The sequence below is a fragment of the Miniopterus natalensis genome, chromosome 11 (assembly GCF_054644295.1).
Source record: "Miniopterus natalensis isolate mMinNat1 chromosome 11, mMinNat1.hap1, whole genome shotgun sequence".
Taxonomy (NCBI): domain Eukaryota; kingdom Metazoa; phylum Chordata; class Mammalia; order Chiroptera; family Miniopteridae; genus Miniopterus; species Miniopterus natalensis.
In genome coordinates, this window is record NC_142091.1 from 9,711,810 (window position 1) to 9,735,596 (window position 23,787).

Below are 23,787 nucleotides of genomic sequence, written 5' to 3' on the forward strand. Positions count from 1 at the left end.
AGAAATTTTGGAATATGTATATGAAAAGATACACTGAATAAAATAAAAAACCACATGTAATCCCATGAAAGTATCTACTATTAATATGTTGGAGTATCTCCCACCAGGCTTTCTCCCAAAGGCATAAATGTACAAAAAGATGTCAACTCATGGCTCATTCTCTCCTAAAAAAGCCCGGCTAAGATTGGCTCAGGTTCCTTTTTATGGCTCTTGGAAGCATGTCTGAAGATCCTTAGAGAGGCTCACAGTCTCGTGGTGCACTCTGGCTCTTAGCTGCCCACGCCTTTGAATTAATCTCGGCTCCACACGAGTCGCTGTTGCTCCTGGCCGTGACCATGCCCGTGTGGAACCCGGCCGCTTCCCCGTGTCCAGTGCCGCCCTGTACACACACTACCCTCCAGAAATCCTGTTCACACTCAGCACTGTGTGTGCACAAAAATGCTTTAGGGAGAAATGTTTAGGGAGACAGATGTTTTTATAGCAGTTCAAACAACTTTACCATGTTGAACAGAATTTCCCCTCTTCTGTTCTTTTCTAACTTTCCAATGCTTTATTTAGTTTTAATGTTTACTAGTGTCCACCTTCCTTGCCCTCTACTCTTACTTTCTACTTCCACCTGCTACCAGAGAATCTTCCTTAGCAAAAATGTTCCCTCCTATATCCTGTAAGGTTTCTTAGCTGCAAGCCACAGAGACCAACCAACTCAGGCCAAAAAAAATAAAATTTATCAGGAAACATGGGTTGAGAGTCGGGGGGTGGGGGGAGCTAAAGAAACAATCTCAGAAAGGGCAGGAAGCAAAGTATCCTAAAATAATGAAGAGTTGAGAGCCCACCACCACTGCGGTAACTTGAGACTTTCCAATCTTTCTTTCAACGCACTCAAGACTGAAATTTCAAGGAGAGCATCTGCAAGGCCTGGACTGTTTCATCTGCTCACAACTGGGCCAGGAGGGGCAGCCCCGCCAAACTGCTTTCAACGGCAGGCAACAGTGCTCCGAGGCAAGCAGGGCTCTGTGCTTTACCCACAGCGGAGAACCCGACGTGGCACCCTGCTCACTGTCTCACCGGGCGGGGTGCCGTGGAGGGAAGATATATTTCTTTCTTTCCATAGAATCCGCTTTGATGCCCTAAACCAACGTCACTGGCTAATTCCCATTCAGTGCTCCGTATTCAGGTCTCAGTGTATACTTTTATTTTCTGAGACACCTTCCATGATCCCCAACCAAAATATGGGTTAGGTCCCTCCACACAGGCCTTAGAGAAACCGTAGTTTCCTCGAGAGCTTGAATACTGCTCACCCACAGGGCACAGCATGGGAACTGGTAGGTTCCACCCAAAATATCGTGGACTGACCCGTCTGGCAGGAGAGAAACGTCCTCAGAGGACTTGCGCAGAGGACAAGTAAAAGGAGGCGAGGGGACTGGAATTGATCCCAGAGGGGGAAAGACACCTGGCCGAGGAAAGAGGAGTGAAACGGCTGCTGGAACGAGCAACCCCACCCAGAGGAAACACGCGCGCCTGCAGGACAGCACCTGGAGAGGGCTCCACAGGCCACGCAGCTTGGACCACAAGCCAACGGCCCATCCCGTGGACTCCGGGAGGGGGGCTGTGGGGGGCCGGAGGGAGCCCGCGACTCTGAGCTGGGGGGCGGGGGAGCCGGGAATGTGGGGCCGCAGGGCTGCACCGAGCCAGCCAAAGTTCAGCACTAAATATAACCGTGAAATTTGGTGGGGCTCGTTGATTAAACTTGCCACTCTATGTGCTCACTAAATATGTGTGAAAGGTGCCCATTCAAGCCAAGGTGATATATCTTCCTACATAAAACGGTAACAGCAGCGAACAATCAGAGTGCGCATCGTGGGCCAGGCGCTGTGCTAAGCACTTTCATAAACACTGTCACTCACATCCTACAGGGACCCTACGCCTGGCCTGCTCAGTGCCCCTGGGCCCTTCTAAGATTGCTTCTCATGTGCAGCTGCTGAGACCCTGAAAGCTGCACTTCCCAGTGTGCTTTGTGGCTGTACCCTGGACCTGATTTTGGTTCATCCAATCCGATTTCTTGAAACTTGACCTCCTTGATGGGTTGAAGAGGTAAAGAGAGGTAAATGAGCCATCCATTTTCACAGGGCAGGTCCCGTTGACCTTGGAATCCATAGTTGTGACGGTAGCTGTTAGATGGCTGTATTTCAGGTGTTCTGGTGGATCCCAGATCCTTGGGCTCATCTAAGGTGATATGATCCTGAAATCAGCACTTGGGACAGCGACCTTCTGTTTCTTCGGCTTTTTGACTGGCAAATGTAGGAGTTCTCTTAGTGGCTCAGTATTTTGGAACTTATTTGTTGAGGCTGATTTTAGAGTCTGCTCCTCCCATCATTCAACATTCTTTTGAGCACCTGGTTTCCTGTATTCGGTCTTTTTCTGCTTAAAATATATGGAGTGTTTTATGTTACCTGAAGCTGAGCCCTGACTAAGCCAAGTAGTATCGAACCCATTTCATAGATAAGAAAACTGAGGCAAAGAAAAGTTACATAGTAAGTGTGGAACTGTGTTTGGAACCCAAGAAGTTGCCTGGGTCCTATACTTGCCTACCACCATGCTATTCATTCATGCTTTCATCCCACAATTATTTATTGGAGAACTTCTATGTTAATCTCCAAGGATCTTAGAGTAAAAACAAAGTAGAAAGTTCTTAATTCCAGCTCTCCTGACTTGCAACAGAGAGTAAGATAGTTACAAGTACATTGAAGTAGTGATATATTTTGCTACAGGCTTGCACTGGAAAGAGGCGTGCAGCTTTTAAAAGCAGGCAATCTGTATCAAAGTCAGGTTGTAAACGAGCTGGCTGCTGAAGGGATTCCATTTAAATTTTGGTTTACTCATAATTCAATAAAATATTGATAAGAATGAAAGAAGGAAGGTAAGAAGGAAGGAAGGAAAGCGTGGGTTAGGGAATAGGATGTCATCGTTTCATTTTATGCAGACCTTGGATGGCCCCCTGGCTCTCCGCCACCCCGGCCCACAGCACTATGTGGCTCTGGCACTCAGGCTCCCTTTTGGGTCTGCCCTGCGGATAAAGAAAAAGGAAAGTTATGAGTAGGGGACTTGAAGGAAGATAGCTCCCCTCCCCTCCCCTCCCCTCCCCTCCCCTCTGGAAACGCTCTCCTAGAGCTGCAACGGGAGAGCGTGGGGTTCCGTCTTGTGAGACATCTGATCACTGCGAACTCAGAGAGGAAACTCGTGAAAAGCAAAGACTCTCCCTATAGAGGCTTAATCTGCTGTTGGCAGAAGAAAGACTCCAGGGGCAGCAATACCTGGTGGAGCCACATAAGCACTGGAGCCGTAATTATGTCTCAGGAAGGAATTTTGGCTCTAAGTCTCAAGACTGCGAATGATTTGAAAGGAACATACTCAAGGTTAGGAATAAAACCAGGGCAAGATCATTGATAATAATGAATAGTTAGAGAGATGCCCAAAATTTCCTGGGGGATTGGGTTTTATTTTCTTTAAAGACTTCCACTGTTGGACTCTCCACATCTCTCTCGGACACTTATTTATTTAAATGAAGAATCATCTTTTATAACAGCAGGAAGCTGTATCTACTGGGTGCCCAGATGTCCGGGCCACATGTTTATCCCCAAGGTAACTTGAAGGCATCAGGTCCTAATTGCCAAGATCCAGGAAGAATAAAGAATTCTGTGTGCATTGAACTTGGGGATCTAAATGTAAAAATGACAGCAATATTTTGCAGAAAAAGAAGTAAAACATGACTCTAAGAAGAAATCTTGAGGCAAACGTGGGCTTGGGGTCTACTCAGGTTAAGCATGTGTGCCTGGTGGATGTTTCATTTGCTTTAAGGAAACAGGGATCCTGGATCCGTTGCTGACAATTCATCAGCTGACATTTGAGACGCTTGCTATACCAAGAAATTTCTTTTTTAATCACTCAATTCAAATGGCACAGACATGATGAATAGTTATTATCCACCAATAAAATATGTATTTGCTTCCTACTATGTGCTATGTTCTGAGGAACACGAAAGATGTATCAGTCGAATAACTGATGATGGAAAACAAAAATAAATGCAAGACTTATAACTGTTTCTTTCCCTCGCCTCCCTGAGAGAGAATTATTAGTATTATTAGTATTATTTTGCCCCATTGAAGTCGGACCCTGCCTTGTGACTTACACCAGTGAAATGCACAGGAAAGAGATGTGAGTCACTTTCAGGCAGAAGTTTTAAGAGCCGTGTCTTGTTTGACCACTGTCGCCTTTGCCATGATGACTGCTGACGTTGAAATGACAGCCCCTAGTCCACCGGGTTCCCGGAGAAAGCAAGATGGAGTTGGCTCTCCACTGGGCTACAGGAGCTATTTAGCAGACGGACAAATATCCTCGTTTTTGTAAGAAGCAACGTTTTAAGGTTACTTGTTCCTGTAGCATACCTTGGCCGATCCTGACTCATGTAAGACACCTTCGTAAAACTAACATTTATTGGGTGCTTACTATATCCTGAGATATGCTGAGGGTTCTCTATGCATTATCTCATTGAATTCTCATAAAAACACCATAAAGTATATATTATATTACTTATGTTTAACTGAGTCCCAGAGCTAAGTTCAGACCATGCTGTGGCATGTGGTGTTGGAGTTGAATTTCAGAACCTGGTTTGCTTGGGTCCAGAGCCTGTGAACTTAACTATTGTACCACACTGCCATAGGGAGTAACTGAACATAATCCCGGGTCAGAAAGGAACTTTTGGAATGGACTGTAAGTGCCCTGGGAGTCCAGAGGGCAGAGCTCAACGTGCACCGGGGAGTCTTGGGAAGAGCTTCATGGAGGAGTGAGAATTAACAAGTGGGTGGGCTGTAGACAGGGGGAAGGAGCTGTAACGTGCCCAGGCCTTTTTGGAATGGGGCGGGAGAGGGAAGAGACCCCATCTACCTGGGTGAAATAAGGCAATACAATGGATATGCCAAATCTGGAAATTGGTTTAGTCTACCCTTAAGAACTTCACGGAGAGGAACGATAAGGCATTTACTCAAATTGCTATCATAATTCAGGGAAGCTCCACTAAGAGGCAAGCTGGAATTCTCTGCGGAGTGTGTTAAGGGTTATCAAACCAAGACTAAGCGGAAATCTTCACCCATGCAGAGTAGGGATTTGGAAAAAACACATCTGCTGCAGAGAAGGCAGCCCTTGGACCCAGACACAATACTCTCAAGCACATAGTAGTCACTGTCCTAAGTACAGAGGGGCTGGTGTAGAATACATGCAATTATGTTGGTAGAAGGAGAAATAACCTGTCATTGTCCATGACAATTTCCAGCCACATTAGATTAGGTTTGGCGAGGGGGGCACCGGGGCTATTGCCTGTTTCACCGGCTCAGGCCTGGGGGAGACCAAGGCTCTGTGGGCACCCCAGTGAGGGCAGCACAGAGGGAAGTGCTATTTCTGGGTCCCTCTCCCATCTTCCCCGAGAATTCTGATTTAGGAGGACTTGAGTTGCATCCAAGAACCTTTATTTTTACTGATCACTCAGATTCTAATGTTGATGGTCTTTGAACCTTGTTAAAAACAAAAAACAAAACAATATAATATCAAAGAAAATATATATTTTTTGAAAGTTAAAGAGGGTTTGCATTAAAGCCAATTGAAATACAGGGAATAATGTGATGAGTTCTTCAGAAGAGATATCTTATGCTTTAAGAATTTAGTGATTAAAAAATAAAATTAAAAAATAAAAATTAATTCAGTGAGTAACAAAAGGACATGGGGGTGTGTTCTGAACGCTGAAATTACATGCAAATGTTCTGTTGGCTCATGTGCATCTTTCCTTAAGAGGCTATAACTCAAAATGTTTAAGAATCACTAAGTCAGAGTAAGTGCCATTTCACTTGGACTTGAAGGTGAAGCTGGGATTTTAGCAACCAGAAATATTAGTATCACTGAGAGGAAGGGCATGAACAAAGGCACAGGGTCAGAAAAGCAAGGCAACGGTGATGCAGTAAGTCTGGGTAGAGTGTGAAATACTCATAAGACAGTTGGAAATAGTGCTGTGGACCCAGGCAAGGCCAAGGTCATGGAGAGCCTTGGATGCCAATTATTTGTAATGTAATAAGAAGTCATTGAAAGTTTATCAGTAGAATAATGGTGTGTTGAATCTGTGCTTCAGAAAGATGAAATCGTCAGGTGTGCAGGATGGAGTGGAAGGTAGAGAGAATGGTGGAGATATCGGACAGAAGGTTGTAATTGGTCCAAGCAAGAAGCTGAGCATGTGAAAAGCTGGAAATAGAAATAAGACATATTATTAAAGAAGAATTAACAATACTTGATGATGAGTTGGATGGAGGGTGATGTCCAAAGTGACCAGCTGAGGTTGACTGACAAAAAAAAAGAATATGTCACAGGAAAAGGTAAGACAGGTGAGCAACAACTCACGTTTCCTGCACCATGACTATGTCCCAGGCACTAAACACGGCATTTGGGTACATTATCTCTTCTAATCTTCTCAAGAACTCTATGAAGTAGGTACTTCTACTTTCCCATCTCACCGATGAGGAAATAAAGACACAAAAATGAATTTCTTACAGTAACACAGCTAAAGCAGAGAGAAACTGAGACTGGAACCCAAGCCCATGGAATTTAAAAAGCCATTATCTTAACCACGAGCCTGTACTGTTCTGAGGGAAGCGATCGTTAGTTCATATTCAGACCTGTCTGTCTGAATATGTCACTTGAACATCCATGTGGACTTGTCTACAGTGCATTTGGAAAAGTGGAAACGGGACTTGGGACGGTGGTCAGAAGCAGAGTCAGTGGCATAGGGATGGTGAGGAGGTCCTGGGACAGACACGGTGGCTCAGGTAGGAAGGGTGTTGGAAGGGGACAAGTAACTGCAGGACCTGGGGGCCAGCCACAGTTGGGAGAAGAGGGACAGCCAAGGACAAAGGACAGAGAAGGAGAGTAATAGGGACAGAGCACCTCATGCATCCGAAGGAAGTGAGAGCTGCAGGAGAGGCCAATTATGAGGAGAGGCCAATTATGCCCTGCGGAGAGGCCAAAGGGTGGGGAACCAGGGGGCCCCCGAGGCTGTCCATTAAGAAAAGTGCAGCCGTGTAGAGTGTAATTTGGCTTAATTATTTGGAATGGGAGCCAGGAAAAGGTGTTCAAGGGTGTGTGGGTGGTGATCAGAGGAAGCAGTGAGCGCAGACAGCGTTCGGAATAGCTGGGCAGTAACGGAAGGAAGAAGTAGAGCGGTTGGTATTTCGAGGAGGCAGCGGGGTTCAAACAGGCTTTCACTTATTTGTATTCACTCTTGGTGTGCGGGAGCCTGAGCCTGCTAACCCTGCGAGGGGAGCGCCGTCCAGGCGAGCCGTGTTGGGCCACGTGTGGGCAAGTGCGGGAGCTGGTGGCGTGGGGGACCTGGAGCGCGAGATAAGGAACGGCCTTGGACAGCCAGAATGCCATGACTCATACAAAACGGCCGTCGTCGCCGCTGCTATTGTTAACAAAACAAAAATGACAATAATAGCAGCCCGGGTGTGCCAGTGAGAGCTCCACGATTCATCTAGGAGCACGGCTTTAAAACGAGAACAAGGCCAAAGCCAAACAAACCCGAAACCCATCTTTCTGAAAATGATCACCTAGGTGTTGGGTCTTGGGCCTGGTCGCCTCTTTGGTTGGAGTTACTGTGGCTTCCCCTTTGCACACAGAGATCCCGAGACTGCGCAGCCCCTCCGCAGTCCTTGAGCATCTCCGCAGCCCCCAGGATTTCTTGCTGGGCAGCTTTATTGCAAGCTTAGAGTAAATGTTACTAAGTACAGACGGACACAGAGGCTAGATTACCTTCAGTGGGGCCCATTAAGTGGGGCTGGGCAGGCTTCCCACAGCCTTTGCAGCAGCCAGAGAGATTGAGTGACTTGTCCAAAGTCACACAGCAAGTGGCAGGATGATCTTAAACCCACGCCTCCAGGACCAATCCCTTTATACTGAGCCTTTAAAAAACTTATTATTTTTTAAAGTTGACATTCGATATTCTTTTATATTAGCTTCAGGTATAGAACTTATTGGTCAGACAATTATATGATTATGTAGTGATCCCCCTATATCTCCAGCACCCACCTGACAACATACATACTTATCACAATATTATTGACTATATTCCCTATGCTGTACTTTACATCCCCACGACTATTCTGTAACTACCAATCTGTACTTCTCAATCCCGTCACTTTTTTCACCCAGCCCCCTAAACCCTGCATTTGACAGCCCTCAGCTTGTTCTCTGAGTCTACGAATCTCTTTCAGTTTGGGTTGTACATTTATCTTGTTCGTTAGATTCCACATAAAAGTGAAATCATATGGTATTTGTTTTTCTGTCTGACTTATTTCACTTAGCATAACACCCTCTATCTAAGTCCATCCATGTTGTCACAAATAAGATTTTATTCTTTTTTATGGCTGACTGATATTCCATTTTATATGTGTAGGGCTTCTTTATCCAACTGTCTACTGATGGGCACTTGGGTTGCTTCCTATCTCCTATTATAAGTAACACTGCCATGAACATAGAGGTGCACATATCTTTTCAAATTTATGTTTTCAATTTCTTCAGATATATGCCCAGAAATGAAATTGCTGGATCATATGGTATATCTATTTTTAATTTTGTTGAGGAAACTTCATACTGTTTCCATACTGGCTGCACCAATTTGCAGTCCCTTTTCGCCACCCCCTCTCTATCATTTGTTTGTTCCTTTATTGATGGCAGCCACTCTGACAGGTGTGAGGTGATGTCTCATTGCAGTTTTAATTTGCATTTCTCAGGTAATTAATGATGTTGAGCACTTTTATATGTTTATTGGCCATCTGTATGTCCTTTTAGAGAAATATCCATTCAGGTCCTCTGCCCATTTTTTAATTAAATTGTTCGGTTTTTTTCATGTTGAGTTGTGTGAGTTTTTTATAAATTTTGGATATTAATCTCTTATCAGCTGTGTCATTAGCCCATATGTTCTCTCATTCAATAGGCTGTCTTTTCATTTTGCTGATGGATTCCTCTGCTGTACCTTTTAGTTTGATGTAGTCCCATTTGTTTATTTCTCTTTTTGTTTCCCCTGCTTGAGAAGATACATCAACAAAAATATTACTAAGAGAAATGTCAGAGAGCTTATTGCCTATGTCTTCTTCTAGGAGTTTTATGGTTTCAGGTCTTACATTTTAAAGTTTTTAATCTAGTTTTAATTTATTCTTGTATATGGTGTAAGAAGGTGGTCTAGTTTCTTTCTTTCTTTCTTTTTTAACTTATCTGTCCAGTTTTCCCAACACTATTCATTGAAGGTACTGTCTTTACCCCATTTTATATTCCTGCCTCCTTTGTCATAAATTAATTGACTGTATAGGCCTGGGTTTATTTCTGGGCTCTCCATTCTGTTCCATTGATCTATATGTCTGTTTTTATGCCAGAACCATGCTATTTTGATTACTATAGCCTTATAGTATAGTTTGATATCAGGTAACTTTGCTCTTTTTTCTCAAGATTGATTTGGTTAATGAAGGTTTTTTGTGGTTCCATATAAATGTTAGGATTATTTGTTCTAGTTCTATGAAAAATGCCATTTGTATTTTGATAAAGATTTCATCAAATCTATAGATTGCTTTGGGTAGGGTGGACATTTTGATGATGTTAATTCTTGCTATCCATGAGCATCATAGATGTTTCCATTTATTTGTACCTTTTTAAATTTATTTCTTCAATGTCTTATAATTTTCCGAGTACTGGTCTTTTACTTTCTTGGTTAAATTTATTTCTAGGTATTTTATTTTTCTGATTGTTAATTTCTCTTTATGATAATTTATTATTGGCATATAGAAATGCAACTGAATATTTGTTTTGTATCTTACTACTTTACTGAAGCTATTTATCAGTTCTAGTAGTTTCTTGGTGGAATCTTTAGGTTTCTCTCTGTATACTATCATATTGTCTGTAAATAACGACAGTTTTACTTCTTCCATTCCAATTTGGATGCATTTTATTTATTTTTCTTGTCTGATTGCTGTGTCTAAGACTTCCAATACTATGTTGAATAAGAGTCGTGAAAGTGTACAACCATTTTCCTGATGTTAAGAAAAATGTTTTTCATCCCCCCTCCATTAAGTATTATGTTAGCCTTGGGTTTGTCATATATGCCCTTTATTTTGTTGAGGTATGTCCCCTCTATTTCACCTTTGTGGAGAGTTTTTATCATAAATGAATACCAGATTTTGTCAAATGCTTCTTCTGCATCTATTGATATAATCACATTACTTTTATTTTGTATTTTTTCATGTGGTGTATCATATTAATTGATTTGCAGATATTGAACCAAACTTGCATCCCAGAAATAAATCCCACTTGATCATGGTGAATGATCTTTTTAATGTATTGCTGAATTTGGTTTGCTAATTTTTTTATTATTTTTTTTTTTTTGAGGATTTTTGCATCTATGTTCATCAGGGCTATTGGCTTATAATTTTCTTTCTTTGTAGTGTCTTTATCTGGTTTTGGAATTAGGATAATGCTGGCCTCAGAAAATGAGCTTAGGAGATTTTCCTCCTCTTTGGGATAGTATGGGAGGCTAGGTGTCAGTTTGTCTTTAAATGTTTGGTAAAATTCAACTATGAAGCCATTCAGTCTAAGACTTTTGTTTGTTGGGTTTTTTGAGTTTTTTTGATTACTGATTTGATTTTATTAGTAGTAATTGATCTGTTCAGATATTCTTTTTCTTCTTGATTTGGACTTGGAAGATTGTAGGTTTCTAGGAATTCACCCATTTCTTCCAGATTGTATCATTTGTTGGCATGTAATTATAGTATTTTTAAAAATTCTTTTTATTTCTGCTACTTTTGTGTTTCTGATTTTATTCATTTGAGTCCTTTCTCTTTTTTTCTAGATGAATCTGGTTAAAGGCTTATCAATCTTCTTTATCTTTCAGAAAACCAGATCTTGGTTTCATTGGTCTTTTATAATTTTTTTATTTTTTCTGACTCTATTTCATTTCTTTCCACTCTGATCTTTATTATTTCCTTCCTTCTACTCATTTTGGGCTTTGTTTGTTGTTCTTTTGTTTAAGCTCCTTTAGATGTAAGGTTAAATTGTTTATTTGAGATTTTTCTTGTTTCTTGATGTAGACCTCTATTGCTATGAATTTCCCTCTTAGAACTGCTTTTACTGTGTCCCAAAGGTTTGGGTTGTTGAGTTTTCATTTTCATTTGTCTCAAGGTGTTTTTATTTCTTCCTTGATTTCATTGCTAACACATTTATTGTTTAATAACATGTTATTTAGCTTACCTGTGTTTATGTGCTTTTAAGCTTTTTTCTTGTAATTGAGTTCTAGTTCCATACCATTGTGGTTGGAGAAGATGCTTGATATGATTTCAATATTCTTAAATTTATTGAGACTTGTTTTGTAGCCTAATTGTGGTCTATCTTGAAAAACTATTCCATATGCACATGAAAAAAATGTATATTCTGCTGCTTTGAGACAAAATGCTCTGAAAATATTAATTAAATTCATCGGTCTAGTGTGTCATTTAAGGCTGCTGTTTTCCTGTTTTCTGTCTGTAAGATCTATCTATTGATGTCAATGGGGTGTTAAAAACCCCCTAGTATGACTGTATTACTATTGATTTCTCACTTTATGTGCATCAAGATTTGCTTTATAAACTTAGGTGCTCCTATGTTGGGTGCATAATTGTTTACAAAGGTTATGTCCTCTTGTTGGAGTGATCCTTTTATCATTATGTAACATACTTCTTTGTCTTATTATAGCCTTTGTTTTAAAGTCTATTTTGCCTGATTAAGTATTGCTATCCAAGGAGTTTTCTTCCATTTGCATGAAATTTTTTTTTTATCCCTTTACTTTCAGTCTGCGTGTGTCTTTTGATCTGGAGTGGCTCTCTTGTAGACAGCGTACATATGGGTCTTGTTTTCTTATCCATTTAGCTATCCTATTTATTTTTAATCCTCACCTGAGAGAGAGAGTGAGAGAAAGAGAGAGAGAAGCATTGATTGGTTGCCTCCTATACACACCCTGACTGAGGATTGAATCCACAATCTAGGTATGTGCTCTGACCAGGAATTGAACCCACAACCTTTTTCGGTGCACAGGATGACACTCCAATCAACTGAGCCACCCAGCCAGGGCTATCCTGTGTCTTTTGATTGGAGAATTTAATCCATTTACATTTAAAGCAATTATTGATAGGCTTATTGCCATTTTGTTATTCATATTTGTCGAGGTTTTTCTTCTTAAAGAAATCCCTTTAACATTTCTTGTAATACGAGTTTGGTGGTAATGAACTACTTCAGCTTTTCCTGGGGAACTCTTTATCTCTCTTTCAATTCTAAATGATACCCTTCATGGGTAGAGTCATCTTGGCTGTAGGTCCCTTCTTTTCATCACTGAATATTTTGTACCAATCCTTTCTGGCCTGAAAAGTTTATGTTGAGAAATCAGCCAACATTCTTATGGGATCTCCCTTATAGGTAACTATCTTTCTCTTGCTGCTTTTAAGATTCTGTCTTTAACTTTTGCCATTGTAATTATGACATGTCTTGGTATGGGCCTCTTTGAGTTCATTTTGTTTGGGACTTTCTGCACCTCTCGGACAGGATGTCTGTTTCCTTCAAGTTAGAGAAGTGTTCAGTCATTATTTTTTCAAATAGGTTCTCAATCCCTTGTTCCTTCCCTTTTTTTTTTCTGGCACCCCTATGATGTGAATGTTGTGAGGCTTGATGTTGTCCCAGAGGTGCCTTAAACTATCCTCTTTTTTAAAAAAATCTATTTTGTTTCTGTTCTGATTGAGTGTTTCCTGGTACCTTGCATTCCAAATCACTGATTTGATCATCTGTTTCATCTAATCTGCTGTTAATTCCCTGTAATATAATCTTCATTTCAGGTACTGTATTCTTCATTTCTGACTGGTTCTTTCTTATGGTTTCTATGTCTTTTCTTATGTTTACTGTTTCTTTGTTGAAGTTCATACCAAGTTTCTTGAGCATCCTTATAACCAGTGTTTTAAATTCTGTACCTGGTAGATTTCTTGCCTCCATTTTATTTAGTTATTTTTCTGGGGATTTTATCTGTGCTTTTACTGGGATATATTTCTTTGTCTCCCCATTTCGGCTAGATCTCTGTGTTTGTTTTTATGTGTTACATAGATCTGCTATGTCTCCCAGTCTTTGCAGTGTGGCCTTATGTGGTGTTCTGTGGGGTTCAGCAACACAGTCTCCCTGATCACCTGGGCCAGGTGTCACTTGAGTGTGTTGATCCTTGATTGCTGTTGGCATGTTAGCAGGTGGGATTGACCCTCAGGCTGACTGGCTGTGAGCATTGGCCACAACAACCACAAAGTAAGAGCTGTTGTATGGGAAGCTGGCCCCATGGCATAGGATTAGTCCTAGTGGGGTCTGGTGCCTGCTGAAACTACCCTTTGGGTGTGCCATTTGTGGAACTAATAGAGTGGTGCTCTGTTGTGGTCTGAAGCCAACTACCGGGTATGGTGTTGGTTCTGGGGCCTCTTGAGAGGGACTCCAGGGCGGGCCAATGTTAGACGCTACCTATTACCAGCCTGGGGCTACCTGTTAGGAACCACAAAGTGATTCACAGTTGGTAGCTTTCTATACCAGGCCTGGATTGTGCTTGAGATAGGCTATGCAGAGATCCAAGACCAGTTGCCACCAGTATTCAAGCACAAGGAACCCTGAGACCTGCCACTACCTGCTGGCTACCCATAAAGTTTAGCCATTAAAAAACCCTCTGGAGGTACATGAGTTGTTTGAGGTAGAGTCTCAGGGAGTCACCAGGGTTCGGTGAGTAGTGTTTACCAGGCTAATGCAGATTAAGATTTCGCACCAGTGCTGAGTCTGAGGCTACTCAGCAAAAGTCTCATTACAGTACCTGAAATGAAGATTATATTATGCTGGGGCCAGATGCCACCCACCTGAAGCCTGCAAGTCTTTGCAATGGGTTGGGGTCTCAGGGAGTTGTCAGGGTGGAGCTGGGGAAGAAGCAAATGCAGATTTAGATTTGGGCATGTGAGGGACAAGTATAACACACACACACAGTGGTGGATATCCCTCCAGCCCTTGCCCTGAAGCCACACAGCTCAGTTTCTCCTTGTATGTCTCTGGCACTCCCTGGCCACTGTCCCTCTGCAGGATTCCAGGGTGCGTGTCTGTGAGTGAAAGTTTTTGTGCAGGCTCTTTAAGGGAATGCCTGGGTGTCCAGCAGCATTCTGTCTCATCCAAATGGACGGAATCCTTGCTGATTTTCATAGCCAGATGTTATGTGGGATCCTCTTTCCAGCACTTGTGTCCAGGGTTTGGGAGCCTAGCATAGAGCTGAGACCCTTCGCTCCTCAGGGCAGACCTTTGCAGCTGAGAAAAAGCCTCCAGATTCTCAAACACCACATGTGGGTGTAGGGCCAGCTTGTTTTGTGTCTCCATTCATCCTACCAATCTTGACATGGCTTCTTCTTTACATCCTTAGTTATCGAACTTCAGTTCAGTGTCTCCAGCTGGTTATCCAGGCTGATTATTCTATAACTTAGTTGTAATTTTGATGTAGAAATGGGAGGAGGTGAGGGGGGTGTTCACCTTCTCTGCATCTTGACCAGAACTTCTACTATACCTTGAAGAATAGCTTATATACAGAAAGTCACCAGAAGTTTTTCCTATGAACAAATATACACTTCCCTAGTTTTTTCTCACCACCTACTTCAAGTCTTCCTCCTTAGTGCAGACTAAATGTCCAAAGCCATTCTTGGGGATCTGCTGTGGCTCGCAGACCTAGGAGCAAACATGTCTCATGGTGCTTTATTTTCCTGTCACAGAGGGCATTAATTTCCCATTGCTGCTGTAACAAATTACCACAAACTTAATGGCTTAAAACAACACAGATTTATCCTCTTACAGCTTCACTGGGCTTAAAGGTCAGACCTCAGCAGATACGGTCTTTATAGATGCTCCGGGAGAGGATTTGATCCCTTGCCCATCCCAGCTTCCAGAAGCAGCCTGTATAGGCTCATGGCCCTGCTCCTCCATCCTCAAAGCCAGAAGAGGAGCGTTTTCAAGTCATTTCTTCTCTGTTCCTTTGCTTTTGTCCTCTGTCTGACCTGTTGCTTCACTTTTATAAATACCTCATGATCATATAGGACAATCCAGGGTAATCTGCTGATCTCAAGATCCTTAATTTAGTCACATGGCAAAGTCCCCATTATGATGTAAGGCAACATCCACAGGTTTGGGGGACTGGGACATGGGCATTTTGGAGGATCATTGTTCAGCCCACCCCACAGAGTAAGGAACAAACACACATTGTTGTACACATATGTCAACAAATCAATTAGCAAATACTTAATAAACACTATCTGCCAAGCTTTAATAGAGGAAGTATAGAAAACATGTATCAATATAAGACATGTTCTCTTCCCTCTAAGATATCACAATATTTTAAGAAACAGGAAACTAATATTCATAAAACAATTATATTCTAAACTCTAGGGTATTAATTATAAATGCCACAGGGCCACAGAAAACTCACGTGAGTTGTATTGGTTGGAGCGTTCAATGAAGTTTAAGTGGGGAAAATACAGAGACTTAAAACAGATATGCAGAATATAGATGGAGAAAGAAGTGAGGGGGGGGAAAGAAGTACTTCTAAGTGAGCTGGACCACAGTAGCCAAAGTGTGGGCACAGGAACAAAGTAAGGCTGAGGAACACAGAGATTCCCCTAAATCAGGGGTCAAACAGACTATGGGCTACAGGCCAAGTTCAGTCACTCGCTTGTTTTCATGAATAAAGTTTTATTGGGACTCAGCTACACTCATTTGATTTATGGCTTCTTTCATGCTACAGTGGCAGAGATGAGTAGTTGCAATGGAGATCACATAGCCCGCAAAGCCTAAAATATTTACAGTCTGGAGTTTCACTGAAAATTTTTTTTTACCAACCCAGAAGAATACTTACTAAGGCTCTTGAGCAGGAAAAGCACTAGAAAGGACTCAAAGCAGAGACACAGCAATGAGGAAACTAATCCAGCTGAGGCTGCTCTTTAGTTTAGCTCAACACAATGTTTTCTGTGCTCAAAACTTCCACCTGGCACTAGAGTGCTAGGCCTTCTCCCGAAGTCTGCATTGAGCCCTCTGGTGTCAAGCCCACTGACCGGTGGAGGCTGGCTTAGGAGAGAGGCAGGTGGAGGCACAGACAAGTGCAAGGCAGTGGCTTAGGTGGCTAGTTCCCCGTTCCTTGGGCAAACCAGGCCTAGTTTCCATATCTCTGTTTCTTCCTGTGGAATACAAAGTGAGTCATCTCAGCCCTTATCTGCAACCCTGGGCTCTTGAGAAGGTCTCATGGATGACAAGGACCTCTGACACAACCTCGAGAGGAAGTGGACTCCGACAGCCTGGGATGTATATTTTTTCATTGTTGTTTCAAGGGGCCAGGTGAGTCTGTGTTTATTCAGAGTGTAAACATGCGCCTCCTGTAAGGCCTTAGTTTGCCCCTTTCCACTCTTCTGATGCAGCACCTGTGCCAGCCACACTTTTCATAAAAGCCCCTCGTAGGTCAGAAGAAGGACTGGATAAAAGACAGGGCATGGACCAGTCAGCAAAAGCCTTCCCAATCCTAACATCAGAGCTTATTTGTACTCTTGACAAATATCTGCTTCATGCATAGACTGTATAGGAAATAATAGGAAAAAAAGGTTTGTGTCCCCAGGAGCTTGTAGCCTAAATGAAGAATCACCAGAAAGTCCTGAGGAACAGTTAAGTCAGACAAGAAGGCAGGACACGGCCGTGGATCAGGAAGGGGCTTTCCCTAGAACATGACCACGCTGGCACCCTGATCTTGGACTTCCCAGCCTCCAGAACCATGAGAAATACATTTCTGATGTTTCTAAGCTGCCGGCCCTTCCGTCTGTGATATTTTGTTGCCACGGCGAGAATGGCCCGACGCAGGTGCTCACACTGCACTTCTAGGGAGCGCTGGGTCTGCAGGCTGCCCGTGACGGCGGGGTGCTCCACCTGGCAGATGACGGGCACGCCATCGTCCTCCCTGCGCACCTTCAGCACCAGCTGACTGGTCACGGTGTACATGTCCGACCACTCCTCCACCTCCGATTGGCCTTTTAGAGCCACACACCCCAATCCAATTAAAAAATGGGCAAAGGACCTGAATAGACACTTCTCCAAAGAGGACATACAGGTGTCCAAGAGACATATGAAAAAATGCTCAATGTCACTAGTCATCAGAGAGATGCAAATTAAAACCCCAGTGAGATACCACCTCACACCTGTCAGAATGGCTCCATCAACAAATCAACAAACGACATGTGCTGGCGAGGGTGTGGAGAAAGGGAACCTAGTGCACTGTTGGTAGGAATGCAGACTGGTGCAGCCACTATGGAAAACAGCATGGAGTTACCTCAAAAAATTAAAAATGGAACTGCCTTATGACCCAGTGATTCCAGTTGTGGGAAATTCAAAGAAACCCAAAACACTAATTTAAAAGAATATATGCACCCTTATGTTCATAGCGGCGTTATTTACAATAGCCAAGATTTAGAAGCAACCCAAGTGTCCATCAGTAGATGAGCAGATAAAAAAGCTGTGCTGCATTTACACTGTGGACTACTACTTGGCCGTAAAAAAGAAGGAAACCTTACCCTTTGTGACAGCATGGATGGGCCTGGGGAGCATTACGCTAAGTGAAATAAGCAGTCAGAGAAAGACAAGCACCTGATTTCACTCTAATGAACAACATGAACTAACAGGCAAATGGGGACAGAATCATAGATAGAGAGTAAGCTGACAGCTCTTGGTGGTTGGAGGGCTGGGTGGCGAAGTGGAGGGACAGAGCAAAAGAGAAAAAAGAGAGAAAAAACTCATGGACATGGACAACAGGATGGTGACTGCCGGGCGGAGGGGAGGGAAGGCACAGGGGTATAAATGTTGATGGACGGAGACTGGACTGGGGGTGGTGAGCACACAGTACAGTGCACCTGAAACCTTATAATTTCGTTAACTAGTGTCACCCCAATGAATTCAATAAAAAGGAAAAACGGAACAAAAATAAAGCAGAAGCAGAGCGTGATAAAACGTCAGAGCGAGGGGAGCAGGTGGTGCGCAAGGAGGGTTGGCAGAGGGGGAGACGAATGTGACTCAGACGCGCACAGAGCAGTTGGAGGAAGGCCTTGGGGGGGCGGAACTGGACCTGGTGCTGAGAAATGGATCCTATTTGGGCTGGGAAAGTGGAAATGGAAGACATTCATAATGGAAAAAGAATGGCCAAAACTTGGAATCGTAGTTATGAATAAGAGTCCAGAAAAGAAACAACTACTGGGCTAGTATATTGTGCATCCCGCATGCACAGAGCTGTAGAGAGACCGTCACGCCTACAGCAGCCTTCCTGTGGCTGTGAGGCCCATTCATCACTAAGTAAGCACAGGCGAGGGAGAACCACGGAGTTGTAGAATGGGTACACGGACAGTAACTACCATGGGCGCATTCCCGGGACAGATGGTGGAGGCTCACTAATGAAACAGCGCTAAAGGAAAGGCGGGTGCCCTTTGACAGGACCTTCTCTGATTTTTGCCGACCGCTGCTTCCTGCTGCCACCCGAAGGGGAAGGGAAGGGCGTCCTCTCCCTGTTTCCAGCCTGGAGCCACAGGCCTCGCTCCCTGCTCCTCGCGGGTCCGCCGCAGGGGAGTGGTTTGGCCAGGCCACGGACTGATCCTGACTCAAGGATGGGCCACGGTGATGCCTTGGACTCTGTTCATGATTGTTTTTACTTCTGTTATTCCCAAAGCACAGAAGTTCTGCAAGGAACGGAAACAAGCTAAACCCGATGCGTGTATGTGGCTGTTCCCCGTAACCTTGGTTGTGAGTATATGTCCCCAAAGCACAGTTGACAGCATGCACCAGAGTGAGATGTACTCCAAGTGGGAAAAAACAGGGCTGTGAAGTCACTGCCTTCTTCAGGCAGCACTCCCATGATAAGAATACTAATTATTTTACTCACAGAACTGTGTCTCCCAGACCTAATGATCAGAATCTGGAACCTAATACTCATGCTCAACCTGAACTTCTACTTCGGGCTTTCTGTGAAGCTGCCTAACCATGGCCTAACGTGCAACCTACCAGCAAGATCACGCTCATTCTGCCTTTAGAGTGTTAGAGGCCACGCTGGTGAAAATATCCTCTAGACATGCCCACAGGGCCGAGTATATCACACACATAGAATCACAGCTTTGTCCTGCTTGGAAGGTGTCCTGTCCTTCATAGGGATTTCCTCAGTTCTGGCTTATTTCTGCTTGGTAATCTCATTGGACACTGTTGACTTCTACTTTTCCAAATAGTAACAGATTATATTTTCCAAAGGTAGCTGCAACAATATCCTGCCATCTCACATGCTGTTCTACAAGGCGACCTTGCACCCCATCCATCAGGAGACAATCAAGAGACTGCAGTGACAGTGATGTTTCATGACTTCCGAAGCTAGGTCAGAAGGGGCCACGCATCATCCACCTAGGTCTCTTGGAAAACTCACTTAGGGGCACTGCCTCTGGAACACAGCTGCTATACTGTGCAAAACACACGCCACATGGAAAGGTTATGCGCAGGTGTTTGAGCCGATAGGGCCAGTTGAGCCAAGCCGTCAGGCCAGCCTCCAGGCATATCAGTGGCGAAGCCTCCAGATGCAGCCCCCAGATGCTCCCCCAGAAATGGTGGAGCAGAGGCCACTGATCCTTTCAAATCCCTGACTCACAGGATCTCCGATAATGAAATGTTGTTTTACACCATTAAGTTTGGGGTAATTTGTTACACAGCAAGAATAACTGGAAAATGGACCCACAGGTTTGAGATAAAATCACAATCCCTTTGCCACTTCCTTTTTTATATTTGTCCAAAGTCTACTTTACTCCCAATTAATCGTTTCCAACTTTTTCCTTGAATATGTTAATTATTTTTACTCTTTTCTAGCCCCTTCACTTCTTCGCCCAGCTAGACCTTCATGTTTTTACCCACTGTTAGGTTTTTTGTTCACTAATGAAGAAACTTAAGTCTTCGTAAAACTTTTTGGCATGGCCCAGTCTACTCTGCTCCTACGAGGATTACTAGAAATGCCGTATTTGCTTCTAGGGACATACTAGGAAAATATATGTAACTCGGAATACATTCAACAGGGAGTGACAAAAATGTTTTGGGACTTTAAATTTTGTTATGGAATGATTGAAAGGGTAAGGATAGCTCAAGATGGAGTAAAACTAATAAATTATTCAGGAGATGGGACGCGGTAGTGCATTCGGAATCACTATCATCAGACGTGAGAGCCTAAGAGGAGCATCAATGTGATTTGTCTGGGCTCTGAGGGCAAAACCAGAACCAGTGGATGGAATGACAGATAGATTTTAACTCTATGTAAATACCTACCTAATTAAATGTCTAAAGATAAAGTGGACCATTGTAGGAAGCAGTGAATTTCCCATCACTGGATGTTTGAAAGCAATGACTAAAGGTCTACTCAGTAAGAATATTGTAGAGAACATTTCTGCATTGAAGAGGAGGAAGCAGAGGCAGGGATGCTGGGAGAGAGGACTTTTGTGGTCCCTCCTAACTCAGGATTCTATGAATACATTTTTACTTTATTTTATTTTATTATTTTTATTTTATTTTATATGGCTATTGACATCAACAGCAAGTTTTGCCAGAGGCATGAGTTTTTATAAACTGATCAAGCTTTGGGGTGAGTAAACTAGTCAACTCAGTGGAGAGGACCCACCGATCAGGATAAAGACAAGCAGAAGGTAAATGAGTGAGACACGTCTTAGAGGGAGGGTTGCCAAGTGTAACTAAGTCAGCTTTGATTTTGGTTGGAAGGTGAGCAGAATGTGGCCGCTGGAGCAATGTGAAGCAAGGACATGCGGTAGAATCGAGGAGGGGATTTGGGTTAAGAACCTGTGAGCCAACACAGCTGTTCTGCCCAGGAAGAGATTCCAGGTCTTTTGGGGGCACACTCAATAACAGAACTGAACTCATTAACAAAACCAAAAAGTTAAAAGTGATGTTGGCTTTAATGGAAGTGAGCAGACAGCTGAAAACACCTACAGAAGAACTGATTTTTGCAAGTTAAGAAACAGCACCACCTACCCAAGCAGAGCCTAAGGGTCACAGTCAGTTGTACTTACGTCCCAGGGCTGCTGTAATAAAGAACCACAAGCTGTGTGGCTTGAAATAACAGAAATGTGTTCTCCAGCAGCTCTCAAGGTGCACGAGGGCCATGCTTCCTCTGAGGGCTCTAGAAAGAGTCCTGCCTTTACTTTTAGCTTCTGCTGGTTGCTGGCAACCCTTGGTGTTGCTGCTGCATCACTCCAGTTTCTGCCTCCAGCTTCAATGGCATCCTCACAAGGCAGTTTCTCCCTTCGCATGACCTTCTTATAAGGACGCCAGTCAGGGGACGTAGGACCCACCAAATCCAGTATGATCTCATCTTAACTATTTACATCAGCAAAGAAAAAACCCTATTTCCAAATATGGTCACTTTCTGAGGTTCCAAGTGGAACATGCATTTTGGAGGGGGGGGGGGGGGGGCTACACAACCCAGTGCAGCTGGAAAACTAAATTTTTGTTAAATAGTGCTTTAAACTAGTTGAAAATAGAGAGAGAGAGTCATCCTTTGTGACTACCTGTTAGTCTTATTTGAAAAGTTGTGATTTACGGCTTTCCTCTTCAGCGCACTGATAGCTGACGTTTGCTGAATGCTCCCTGTGAGCCTCCTTCTGTCCCAAGTCCTTCACATGCACTCTGGTCCTTAATTGTCACGAGATGGGGGTGGTTATCAGCCCCACCTCACAGAAGAGGTGGCTGAGGCTTCGAGAGGACCAGTAACCTGCTGGAAGTCGCTTCATAGGAGAAGCCAGGACAAGGCCTCAAGCCAGAGCCTGTGCTGAAGGACTGACTAGATGGGTAAGCGATTCCCGCCTAATGCATATTCATCCCGCTATCTTTCTGAAGCCATGTTTATATTAGCATGACAATTGGGGGAAATATATGCATTAATCTAATCTGCCTGGTAAGGACCTTATCTTTTCAGCGTTTGTTATCCTGTACCTCGGGGCACCTACGCTGGCCTGGGGGCACGCTGCCTCCAGGGAGCCGGCCAGACACCCTGTCAGAAGGTGCCTCAGATTCTACAGAGTGAAAGATTTCACAGCACCCACATTCCTTGCAGCGCGTGGAAGGTGCCTCTGTGCTCGTGCCCGGTCGAAAGGGAGATTGCCATTGACCGGGGGTGATTCCTCAAGCGTGATTATTGTTACTATCACTCTTTTTTAGCATTATTGTTTAAAACAGTAGTTGTTAACCGGGTGATTTTGCTCCCTTGGTGACAGGTGGCACCATCTGGGGCCAGTGGTTGTCACGCTGGGGAGAGGGCGCTACTGCATGTATTGAGTGAAGGCCGGAGGTGCCGTTAGCATCCTGCGCTGCACTGAACAGCCCCACAGCACAGGATGACCGGGCCCAAGTCTCAGTGCTGCAGAGACGGGGAGACCCCGGCCAAGCAGCTGGCAGTGAAAGAGGGTGCCTCGGGGGTCAGGGGTCTCAGTCCCGAATTACAGGATTGCATTGCTTTCCTCCCAGCTCTGGCGTTTAATAGAATTTTCTGTGATCCCTAAACTAGTGACTCAGCAGCAATGACAACTGACAATGATGGTTAATACTTACTGAGCTCTTCCTATGTGCCACGCACTGTTTTAAGTGCTGGTCGTGTGCTGACCCAGTTAATCCTCACTGTGACTCTTTTAGGGACATGCCATTGTTATCCTCATCACACAAATGAGGAAATGGAGGCACAGTAAGTTTGAGAAACTTGCCCAAAGGCTACACAGCCAGGGGCCACAGGCACAATGCTGCCACTGGAACCCTCATTTCGCTCTTCCCCTCTCTTCCTCCAGCAGCAAATCAAGTTGAACACCTGGTTGTGTATCTCAGGGAACATGCAATGGGTCAGAGTAGGACTCCCATTTACCAGATGGGGAATCAGAGGCATTAACAAGAGAAGAAGACTGGCACACAGCCCATCACGTGCCACACATGAATTTGTTCCCCACCCCCAAGAAATCTAACCTGAGAGGGAGGAGTGCCTTCAGAGTTTGAGTAGCTGCAGTATTGCCAAGTAAATACTGCTGTCTGGATAAATGGATGGATGAATAGATGGATGGAGGCAGGGAGAGAGGAAGGGAGGCAGAGATGGATGGGCAGACGGACAAGTGGCCAGACGGCCAAATACCGAGCTACCAGGAGGGTTAAAGAACTGGTATTTTAGGAGAGAGAAACTTTATCTCTAAGACTGCAGCTATGATCAGGAATCCCATGTTCTCAAAAGTGGCAGCAAATCTGGGAGCCTGCAGAGCTGGAAAGAGCCAGAGACCAGAAAGAGAAGCGAGATTTGCAGTTCTCCTGAGCCCAAGGCCTTCACCCCACACAGCCTGGAAGTGAGTCACGTTTTAACGTGTTTGCATTTTGTGTCTCCTTCTAGACCCGGCTCTCTCAGCCTCAGCACCATTGTCATTTAGGCCCAGAAGTTCTGTGTTGGGGAGGCTCTCCTATGTATTGCAGGGTGTTCATCAGTATCCCCAGCCTCTACCCACCCAAAGCCATGACGATGAAAACTGTCTGTGGATATTGTCGAATATCTACCAAAGGGGCCAAATGACGTCCAGTTTAGAATAATTTCTCTGGATCGTG